The sequence below is a fragment of the Euprymna scolopes genome, chromosome 36, assembly GCF_053919585.1.
Source record: "Euprymna scolopes isolate OS-2025 chromosome 36, ASM5391958v1, whole genome shotgun sequence".
NCBI lineage: Eukaryota > Metazoa > Mollusca > Cephalopoda > Sepiida > Sepiolidae > Euprymna > Euprymna scolopes.
The window spans coordinates 50,484,522-50,497,348 of NC_136517.1; positions in this window are offsets into that span (position 1 = coordinate 50,484,522).

Consider the following 12,827-nt stretch of genomic DNA (forward strand, 5'->3'; position numbering starts at 1 on the left):
ATGAATCTGTAACCACACCTGACAATTTCCAAACTAGGGGAAAAACAGCAACTTGTGCTTAATTAATTATATATACTGAATCATTTACAATGTATATTTGCTTTGGCATAAGCTAAAAAAGGGTTTATGTGTTGTTTAAAAAAAAAGGCATTTATGCATTTAAGTTTTGGAAGACAATTCTTTTGTTTTCATTTTTGGAGATGGTCATTCGGAACAGGGGGGAGATAAAACAAAACAAACACTAAATAAATGTAATAACATAAAATAAAACAGTAATTATCTGAATATTTTCTAAATTACGATGGGCATTTTATGTATTTAAAAAAAAAAAAAAAGAATGAATGAACGTGGCGATTAACTAAAATAAAAAAGAACTTCTTTTAAAACAAAAAAAATCATTTTTATATGAAATTTAACTTTTTAATAAGTAAAAATAATCATTAAGATTTATAAATAGTTTTGAACAGTTCTTATTTGAAAATATGTAACTTTTTTTTTTTTTACAAAATTTAAACTTTTGTAAGAATTTCGTGGATGTCTCCAAAAATGAAAAGAAAAATGTCTATAAAAACTAAAATATACAAATGCCTAAAAAAACGAATTGATTTTGAAACCAATTTATGTTTCCTGTGTCATATTTTTTCATGGCATACAAATCCCGGTTTTAGGTTAATTTTGTTTTGTCTTTTTATCTTGGTTTCAAATTTCAATTTTAGATTTAAAAACAAAAACGCATATAATTTAGTACATATTTTTGTCTGTCACTATTTCATGTAGAAATTAACTCTTAAAAAAAAACAAACTTTTGTTACTAATTTTATCTCCATATCTGGATAAATTACATAACAAAAACCATTTATTTAGTGGATGGGTTAGTTTGCATAAGCACATATGATTCCCCATAGCAAATTGTTAGTAAGAACGGTTGGTGCTTGTGTAGATTGGTTTGAAAACATTAAGTATTTGTGTCATGTCGAAATTAGTATAAATCCAAAAATGAAGAAAAATAATCCAGTAGAAATGTGCTAGATGTATTTTTAACAAAAAAATCATCCACAGTCATGTTTTCAGATTTTTTTGTTAAAAAAATAGTGATCCTTAGTTAAAGCTAAGGATTATCTCCCTTGTTTCTCAGATTGAATTGGTTGCACAGCTTGTCCACATTAAAACATGTCAGGGCAGTGAAGCAGGATGCTGAACTGATTCTGGGCCCTCACCTTCACACAGTCCATTCTTGAAACTGTGAATGGCTTGCACTCCTAATGGAAGCAGTCTTGAATTGCCGTGCCTGGTCATCCAGTGTTTAGGACGTGATGAATTTGTTAGAAAGAGCTGACCCAACAGACACAGGGTGAATGCCACAACTATGACATCTCTCTATAGTTCTCCATTAACTGGGGCATTGTGCTGGTCTGTTGTTAAAAAGATGATCATCCACATATTTATGCAGTTCTCTGATCTGCTACTACACTTTTGTTGAATGCCACAGGAACTCCTGCTACCCACGGATATAACAGGATTGTTTATTGAGGCTTATTACTGCTATGTTCTATCTATACCCGAGCATATTAACAGGGTTACCGCTTTGAAGGATGTAACTCTTTACCATGCACTGACAGTCATCCACTATGACGAATCTGTTTGCAATCTGCACCTGTAAAATGGACTGTTTTACGTAGTCGAAGACGTCATAGAAGACCATCTTGGAAAGGCACTACTCTTCTGCATCAGTGCTTGGACTCCAAATGTAAAATTAATTCAAAAACACTAAAAAAACAAATTTCTATGGGAAATAGATTCAATTCAATTTGGTAAAAAAATAAAATCCTACTTCAAATGCCATGTAGGGAAAATGTACAAATTTATACAAAAAAAGGACATAATAACCTAGCACCTGCCTTAATTCACCTTAAATTATTGCATTGTTGTTGCATTTATTAACTCATTCGGAAGTCTGTTCCAAGGTTCACGGATCCTGAGTGAGAAAGCATCTGTCTAGTTCAATCGAAATCAGCAATAAAACAGTTTCTTGTAGTGTCTGCATAGACCGCTTTTTGGTGCAAGAGTGAATAATAGGTCCCAAGGTGTGTCATAATGATCAATGAGGAGATTGTACTGTTTCATTCATGTAGGAAATCATCAGCTGATGCAGGAATGAAACGTGAACTTACCATAGATATATTTTCATACTACTACTAAGCTCTACTTATATATTGAGCACTGTGGAAATAATTACGGAAAATATAAAAATAAACATACCCAATACATTATATCACTATGTAACGTGGGTATATACATGAAATAGTAATAAATTATATATATATATAATATTTTTATTTATATAGACAAATATTACATAGTCGCTACACTGAACATGCTAATGTTTCAGACAATTGGTTGGCAAGAACCAAAAGTCCTCGTCACGCGACGTATGCCTTCAATAGCACATAAGCTTTATTATGTCGCGTGATGATGACTTGGTTCTTGCCAACCAATTGTCTGAAACATTAGCATGTTCAGTGTAGCGACTATGTAATATTTGTCTATATAAATAAAAATATTATACTCTGTTCTTTTTTATGGAGCACTCTTAATAACCTCGTTTGAATTTACAAGCTTTCCCTCTTGAATACCCTTTAACTTGTTATATATAAGAGAAAAGAAAGTAAAACTGTAAGTTCAAATTTACAATCAAATTTATTGTTCGACCAAATACTGCAAAAAACAATCTACAAAGTCCTTATTCTGCGGAGTTTCAAAGAATGCTATTCTTGCTATTCTTCTCGTAAGAGGACAAAAAGAAATCAGCAAATTATATTTGTAGCAATGCTAGAATTTGCTGGTTACGGCATTAAATGAAACCACAATTTATTATAGTAAAAAATTGCAAAGATGTACATGTCTTTTAAAAACGAGTGAAAAAAATGTAGGAAATGTAAAAAATAATAAAAACAAACCGGGCATAAAGACTCTTTCAAAGGTAATCCAAAAGGTGAAAATAATTCTTTAGAAAGAATCAAATCCATATTTAAAGCCAGTTGAATACGATTAGTCTGGTTGGAAAATTTTCAATGCAGCTGAAATTATGGAAATTGTTTTTGTGGATAGTGCAGTAATCCAAAGATAAGTTGATCCCCAGTTAAGTGGATTTGAGAAATTAGATGGAGAGGAAAATCAATATGTCAGCTCCCATTGTTGGCTTAATTAGAAAATCAACTGCTCTTGTTCCATAAGCCATGACCATGTAGAAGTCCTAAGTATTTTGCAATTCTACTTTGAGTGTTGCCTGCACTGAGGTTTAAACCTTCAATCTCCAGAATAGTGTAACTTACAACTGAATTTTACCAAATATTGGAAGGATCCGTGGCATAGTGGATTAAATAAAGAGTTTTGTTTGAAATTCTGTGCAGATTCCTAAATTCAACAAAATACACCTGAAGAAGGTCAGAGGTTACATCGACTGAAATGTTGTGCAAATAACACTCAAGATGAGGACAGTTGTCTGAAGAATCCAAATAATCCAAATAATCAACCTTCATCTGAAAAATTCAGAAATGTAGCTTAAATGACTACATTTCTGAATTTTTGAGATGAGGATTTATTTGTATTATTTGGGATTCATTGGACTACTGTTCTCAGCTTGAGTGTTATTTGCACAACATTTCAGTCAATGTCACCCACTGATCTTTTTCAGGTGAATCTTGTCGAATGCTGGAAATTTTTCTGTCGAACCTGGGAATCTGCACAAAATTTCAAACAGAATCCTTTATTTAATCCACGAGGATAGCATGTTTGCATTCTGTCATCCATGGCTGCTAGAAGTCCTAAGTAATTTGCAATTGTATTTTTGAGTGTCGCCTGCACTGAGGATTGCACCTTCAACTTCTAGAAGAGTGTAACTTATAACTGAATTTTACCAAGTACCCACAAGGACCTGTGGTGTGGATAACATTTTTAAAGGGTTCTCTTTGTATTTCTGAGTTTGACAGAAAGATTCCCGAGTTCGAGAAGATACACCTGAGGAAGATCGGAGGTTACATCAACCAAAATGTTGTGAAAATAACACTCAAGACGAGAACAGTAATCTGAAGAATCCAAATAATATGAATAATCAATCCTTGTCTCCAAAATTTTGAAGCGGCCATTTAAGTTGTTTTTAATATTTTTTTTCTCAATGCCATTTTCACACACACATGCATGCAGGGATGAGGATGGAATTCATCTTGATTTCAGCAATTTTTTTTTTTTTTGTATTGACTACTCTTGTCACTACTTATGCATTTACTATTGTTTTAACGTTGTTTATATAACTCCTTACCCCTATTGTCACAGATTGGTAAAATAAGACTGCCCACCTGTAACTATAAAAGTGTGATTCTAATAAATTCTTGTAGGGGTAATTATTAGACTGGGTTAGTGTTCAGGAGAGATAGAAAATGGTAGGTTATTTTAGCTTTTAATGCAAAGTGCGATTTTCATTAATACTTGTAAGGATGCAAATTTTTTAACTTTGTCATTTTTTTTTTTTTTTTTTTTTAGCGAGGGGGCGGGGATGACTTTATTTTTACTTTTGCCTCTTTCCATTTTCTTTGGTCTTTAGTTTCATCACTTGACATTTACATTTTACCAGAGGTGGGGGTGGGGCTTTGAAAATGGCTAAAATAATTTTTAAAAAAACCCAAAAAACTGCAGAATAATTATAACAATCTTTTACTTTGTGTTCAAAGATTCAAATTAAATATTTCTATATATTTTTTTGTTTTCGTCATGTTTTACTCAAAACAAAAACAAAACAAAAAAGTGATCCGAAAAGAAATATATAACAAATAAATGTTACCAAAGACAAGATAAGCCATTCTTCTACCTACCTGAGTAAGATTTTGCTGTTTTAATTTATTTTAAAACTCAAAAATAAATAAAATTAATGGTAGAAATCCACCAAATAAATATTCCTACAACATTTATTAGGTGGATTTTGAGACTCCAAACATGACAATCTCCTGTCCGCCATCTTTGTTGTTGTTTTAACTCAAGTGCATGCCCTACTTGTGTTTCAAATTTTATAAATGCTTTAAAAAAAGTTAAATCACCAAAAACTTATCCAGGTTAATATAAGAGTAACTTATTTTGCCTTTGGTAACATTAATTTGTTATGAATTTGTTTCTGGACCACTATTTCGTTTTATTATGTGCAGTAAAATATGTCCTTTTCTTTTTGTTTTTGTTTCTCTTGTCAAAAGTTTTTTTTTTTTTTTTTTTTTTTTTTTTTAAAATTTAATTTATTTTTTTATTTGGCGGACTTAATGACACATTTACCTTCATTTACCTGTAATATTTTTGTTATTTAATTTATTTAAAAAAATAATCTTTGGATTATTATCGATAAAGTAGAACATTTTCATGTGTTACAATAGATTGCTAAAAATGATTTCTGGGGAGACAGATATAAACAAAAGTTGAAGAGTTTGACATAGATGACCAGATATTGGTCCTATTTGTTTTATGATTTGAAACAGACGGTACCAATGTTTTTCTGACAGACTCGAAATTTGATATACAGGGTACTGAGATTTGGGAAAATCTATGTGATCGGTTTTCGGCCAGAAATTTGGCTGTTAAGAGGTCAAAGTTCAACAATTTGACCTTTTGAGAACTCTACAAAACTCCTCCGACAAGTTTAGGTCTAAACACTTGAAATTTTAGATATAGATGCCTTGGACATGGATCTAACTTAATAACTTGATTTAAGCCCAAAACAATAAATGTTAAGGGGTCATAATAGGGGTCAAATTTAAAAAGAATTTGACCTCTGCAGTCTCTACCAAATTACTCAGACAATTTCTGATCTAAACATTTGAAATTTTGCATAAAGGGTATTCAGAGATAGGGCAAGCTTTTTCATTGGTTTGGGTCGAAATTTTTAGTTATAAATATATAAATGTATGTATGTTTGCATGTCTGCTCAACACTTGACAGAGGCGACGGATTTTCTCAAGATCACTATCGTTTTGAAGTTCGACCTTTCAGACGACAAATATCGAAAAATTGGCTAAAAACATTAATATCTTCACCTTAAACTGGGCACTTGTCTAGCCTTAATTTAAAAAAAATATCACTTCCAGTTTGGCGGTGGTCGTAACAGCATGTACATCGGGTTTTTTTCCCCGTTCTTTTTCTCCTTTGTGGTACGGGTTCGAGCCTGCCTTCCTACTACCACTTTTTTTTTTTTTTTTTGTTCAACATACACATCCAGACACCCGGACAACGCCGGGCTGAAATGCTAGTATATAATATAAAATAAAAGTCTTAATATTGAAAATTTATTCAAATTTTCAAAAGAACCTTATAAGCCTATAAGTATAAGTAGGAAAGTATAAAGAATTTTAATTATTCGACAAGAAATAAAAATAAGACAAGAACAACCTTATTCCATGGAGTTTTGAAGAATGCAATTCTTCTCATCAGAGGGAAGAGGTTTGCAAAATATACAATAAATTTTGCATCACAGGAAACAAGTAATATGAAATTTATCATATTTATATCAAAAAGTAATTTAACAGTTTTTAGACAGTTTTGGATTGTCTAATGTCTGTGCCCGAATTGGTGCATTTATTAATTACTAGCCTGGGTGCCTGGCATTGCCTGGGTGTTTGAAGGTGTGTGTTGAGCAAAAAAAATAAAAAAGTGGTAATAGGTAGGCAGGCTTGAACCCGTACCGCGAAAGTGAAAAAGAATGCAAAAATAAAAATGTGATGTCTTTGCTGTTGCACCCATCGCCAAACCGGAAGTGACGTAGGTTTAAATTAAGGCTAGAAAATCGAAAAAAGGTGATGACTTTCGAAAATATCAGTGAAAAAAGCGACCAAGTTGAGGATGAAGGAATTAATGTTTTTGGCCAATTTTTCGGTATTTGTTGTCCGAAGGGTCGAGCTTCAAAACGATACTGATCTTGTGAAAATCCGGCGCCTATGTCGAAAGTTTTAAGCAGACATATAAACATACATACACATAAACAAACAGGTGAGATTTATATTATAGATTAATTCCTTTCATTCTCATGGCAATTGTTTGGATGCCTGAAGGTAAAGGCTTAATAAATGGAGTCAGAGGTGGCTTAGTGAGTGGTTTGTATCTGCTGACCAGCAGGAATTGTTCACTTCTTACACTGATGATTTCATTAGCACGAAACATTAACACCTCTATGTATAAAAGAATGACTATTATTTAATTGTATATATGTATATTTAGGCAACATTTTTTTCCCTTAAGCATATTTCAGTAAATAAAATAGACATTTTTTTTGTCTATTAATTCTGGTTTTGATTCTTTCCAACTTCTGAATAACGGTCTTCACTTCTGAAGGATTGGAAAGTATTTGGACTAGCAACAAATATGGGGATTTCATTAGCTAGTTCCTGTTAGAAGTTAAGACCTTTATTCAGAAATTGGAAAGGATCAAAAACAGAATAGACAAAAAACGTCTATTTTATTTAACTAATAGGCAGGCTCGAACCCGTACCGCAAAGGAGGACAAGAACATAAAAAAAAATGTGACGTCTTTGCCGTTGCGTCCATCGCCAAACTGGAAGTGAAGACGGTTTAAATGAACGCTAATCAATCAAAAAGAGGGGGATGATTTCCAAAAATATTGGTGAAAAAAGTGACCCCTCCTTGTAGAAAAGTGCCCAATTGAGGGTGAAGGAATGAATGTTTTTAGCCAATTTTTGATATTTGTTCGTTAAAGCAAATATATATATATATATATATATATATATTTGCTTTAACATTTAACAGACTTGTTACAATTTTAGGTAGAGTTCAATTTATTATTCAATGTAAAATGTTCCTACTCTTTCTCTCTCCATGTTTGGAGTTAATAACTCCTTAAGTATTTGTGCAGCACTGTTGACATTTTTGTTATTTAATTTGAGGGCAGAGAAATTATATTGATTAAACACTAAATTCCTAGATTAAATTTTCTAGGTATTAGAGAGCGTGGTAACAACACCATGTCTATTATGATGTCAATGCTCAATATTTATGCGTTAATTAATGAAACAAAATCTTTTGCCTTGTGTGAGGCAAATAAATAGAAACTTATTGAAATAACTTTTTTTTATTGCTTAAATCTTAAATATGATTCAAATGTTATGTTATGCAGATTTGTTATTCTATAGAAATTTTAGTGAAAAAAAAAAAAAAAGAGCTTCCATTTTATTATTTAAGAATTTAAAATTTTAATCCTCTCTCAGAAACTGGTTTGTAAGGCGCTACCATTTTGAACGTTTAAATGAGGCAAGTACATTCACTCATAACTCATCAGGAGAAGATAACTCAATGAGATTTAATCGAGGTTTAATCTTCCAAATGGTTGTTTAATTTCTCAGAATTGAATAACAAAAATATTTGAGAGTTGGTGGGGTAGAGTGATCATGTTATGTACGTCCGCCGCAACTTCATATGATCCAACCGGTGTGTTATAAATCTGTTAACTTGTCTTCACAGAACTGCAATTTTTTATTAGCCGTTCTGATTACGTGTTTCTGCAAGCAAACAGATCAAAATTATTCAGAATTAAAAATAAAAACTCAATTATATTTGTACTGTAAATTATGTTTTTATTCTTTATTTTTATCATGCAGTCATCTTTTTATCATGCCTCTTTTTTTTGCAGTTGTTTAATTGCAAGTTTTACCTGTTGTATAGCGGCTATAGTCACAACCCTTTCTATAACGACAAACAAAAAACAAACTGAATTTTTTTACAATGAAACAAAGTAACAGACTTTTTATTTTTAGGCATAGAATAAAATATATACATAGCATAAACGCCACAGGTATTTTTACATGTATGAAAACCTCTCTGATATGGCGAATTTCCTAACGCTGTGGCTTGAAACGGGGAAAAAGTTGCAACAGGTTGCCCTGTTGCGACCACTAAGGTCTGGAAGCACTAATGTGCGTCCAACCTCTCCCACTGCTTGAATGCCAATGCCAAAAAAAAACAAACACTCCCTATGCAGTATTCAGCCGCTTTAAATAGGAAGCGGGATGAGGGGGCATAACGCAAAATCATGTTTATACATGAATAACGCATGCCCAAGAATTAAAAGAAGGCACCCCAAACACTCAGTAGCTAGAACCTATGTTTCATCTCGACTTTGATTAATTTGCAGAACATTTCAACAGTGGCTTTATTCATATTAGAAACCCATTAATGCAATGGATACAGAGAGAGAGAAACAGAGATGAGCATTAAAAAAAATTTTACAAGGGAGTCATTGCTTATCAAAGTCCGAAAGCCACTTGAAGATAAGACTTAGTAAGTGTCAGTGTTATGTAATTGCTGTAGCCGGTTGTTTGGAACGCGTTTGTTTAGTTATTATAATGTTAGCATGTACTTTCGTTGCTGGGACAAAATATATACACACTGATAGAGAAGTAAAAATCACAACACAGTTGATCTACAAATTTATATTGTTTTATTTCCCACCGCTAACCACCTTTTTGGTGGCAAGTTGTTATTTTGTGTTTTGATGTTTACTGAAAGGCGAAGAGAGGTGTGTGTGTTTAGACGTTTGTCGGTAGTGAAGAGATGTGCTGCTTTTTTCTCTTACTGACTTTTCTCTGTGACGATTTTATTTATAAAAGCATTCTTTCCTATTGTAATGTTTAATATTTCCTTTGTCTATTGTTTCAACGTTTGACCAATATATACTCACATATTTCTGGGTCAAATTATGCATTCCGTTAAACAATGGTGGAAAGTTCTGAATTCTTTACATTTGAATCCATTTGCGTGTGTGCAACCCATTGAATGTTTTTTCTTCTCAGGGTTGCCTGCTAATATCTAACAGGAGATCATTGAGACACCGTAATGAAGGGCAATCATAGGAATTGGGTAGAATTTCATTATTTAAGAGGATGGCACACAAAATCTTGTTTACATTGAGCTTGAAAACAACCATGTTGTAGTTAACTGAAAAGCAAGTTTGCGGTTATGGTACCACAGGCGGGCAGTTCTACGAAAGAAACTTTGTTCATGGATTTGCGTTTAGTTTTAGGCACAGATAGAGAATAATGGAAATTGTTGATAGTGATTGTAGCTAGACGAGTGTTTGTTGTGAATCTTTTACAGGGGGGGTGCCATAGATTGAAGCTCAGTCGAGCACTTGCCATGGAAATAATAATAAAGCAGAGATAAATTTGCAATGTCTTTTTTGTGAGAAAAAGGTATCATAGAGGAGAAAAGGACGTTGCCTACTAGATTTCAAAGTTATTTTGAATCCTTTCAAGGGAGGAAAGGGTGCTTGCTGCCCAGATGTTGCAACAGAACTCCATCTTAGAACATATTTGGCTCTTCTATAGATCTTATATAGACACAGGATTGCGTCAGGAGTGAGATAGCTTCTATAGCGGTAGAATGATGTAATCATTTTTACAGTGACCTCAGTAACAGATTTGATGTATGAGGTGCCTTCAGTAAGTTTCCAAACGTTTTGTACAGGCATTTAAAATGGTCACAGACTCTTGAAAATTCAGTATGTTAATGCTATACATCTTATGAGATGACTGACCATTTTTTTATGATTTCAGGTTCAAATGAACAGCTACAGCAGGAATTAGAATACACCCTACTAAAGCCTGATTGCCACAGCTAGTGAATTTCAAAAATGCAAAAAAGGGTTTTAAGTGAGGACTCTTTACAAGAACAATATGCAATAAAATTCTCTTTAAAACTTGGAAAAATGCCACAAAAACGTATGGAATGTTTCAGACTGCTTTTGGACCATCTTATATGAATCAATGATCAGTTTTTGAATGGCATAAGAGATTCAAGGAAGCTAAGGAGTCTATGAGGGATGATGGGAGGAGTAAGGAAGTCAGAACACCAGAGTTGATTGGCCAAATAAAGAATTTCATGGATAAAAACCATTGTATGTCTATAGAGAATAAGTGCACAGTTTGATGTCAGTTTATGAATTGTACACACAATTATTTATGAGGGACGGGGGTTACCATAGATTGAAGCTCAGTCGAGCACTTGCCATGGAAATAATGATAAAGCAGAGATAAATTTGCAATATCTTTTGTGAAAAAGAGGTTTCATAGATGCGGAAGATTTGTGCAAAGTTTGTCCCAAGGGTGCTCAGAGAAGATCAGAAAGAAAGACGTTAGTATGACAGCAGGGAGATGGTCGAGATCCCGCAGTTCTTGATGATCTGGTGACCTGCAATGAAAGCTGGATCTGCTGCTCTGACCCAGAAACCAAGAGACAGTTCCTAGTAGAAGCGTGTTAGCTCTCTCAGATCTAAGAAGGCCAGACGTAGCAAATCCACCCTGAATGATGATGATTTTTTTTTTTTTTTTTTTTTTTTTGACAGCACGGGCTAGGACAATGTACCAGTTCACAACTCCATCCTTGTCACAGGCTATTTGACCAAGATTGGCATCAAGATAGTTCCTCACCCTCCCTATTGTCCAAACCTTGCTCCCTGTGACTTTTGATTATTTTCTAAGCTCAAGGAAAACCTTAGAAGCTGTCGTTATGAGACAATTGAGATGAAAGAGCCTCCTATGAGTCATTGACACGCTCACACAAGAGAACTTCCATGGCGCCTTAGAAGTTGTTGAAACGGTATAACAAGTGTATTGCAGCTGGGGAAGATTACTTCCAAGGTGCTAGAATTTCATGTGTGTACTATCAATAAAAATGCCCATATGAAAAAGTCTACGCGCAGCTGCCCCTACAGGGGGTATCCTTTGTCTTTCGAGATTGATCAGAGGCATCGATGAAAAAAGTCTGGAAACTTATTGAGGGAACCTTGTAAGTTTTCCATTTCAGATCAGGAGTTAAGGTCAGTTCTAGAAGCTTGTTAAAGCAGGGTGCTCCCTCAAGATGAGAGCGATTCATTTCAATTTGTGTCAAGTGGGGCTCAGAGCGTTAGTGGTGAAAGGAGAGAGGCTTGATTTTGGATGCATAAAGTTATTCACTCACCTGAGAAAGGCTGAGATACAAGATTCAATTTATAGTTAATTCCAACGCACGAGGGCTGGGATGAGTGATTGCTTTATGCATCCTCTTGCTTTAAAAGTTTACAGAAACAGATGTCCCAATACCTTTCTAGGGAAATGACATCAGATTCTCAACTTCCTCATATTAGCCGGGATCACATTTTAACCCTGGATCCGTTATCCATTGCTGATTCTGTCTTGTCATCATGCACTCCATCTTTTTTTTTTTTTTTTTTTTTTTTTTTTTACATGGGGGCACCACTTATCAAGGCCCGAAGGCCACTCAGAGATAAGGGTTATTGCGTATACAGTAATCAATGAGATAGTATTGTAGTAATCATTAGTATTGGGGGTTTTGATAGAGTGTCTTACTTAAGGGGGCGGTTTGTCAGGAGTTTGTTTATGTTGGACTTGAAGACGTCCAAGTTGTAGTCAGGTGGGAAACAAGCAAGCGGCAGAGAGTTCCGCTGGTGTACAGTTCTAAGAAAGAAGCTTTGTTCATGGAATCTACGTTTGGATTTAGGCACAGATAAAGAGTGGGGAAATTATTGACAGTAGTTTCAGCCAGACGGGTGTTTCTCGTGAAAGATTGGCTCAATGGAAAGAAACAATTAAAATAGGTTTTTCATCGTCGAGGGACTTCAACAGTAAAGGGATGGGATTTTATTGTTTGTCGGTTTAGTCAGGATTATTATGTATGTCAAGGGGGCACAACTGCTAAGAGTTCATCAGTGCACATTCCATTAAAGTACTTGTAAAACAGGCACAGGGAGTCAATATTGCAGTGAAGGAACAGAGGTTAGAGCTTGGCCG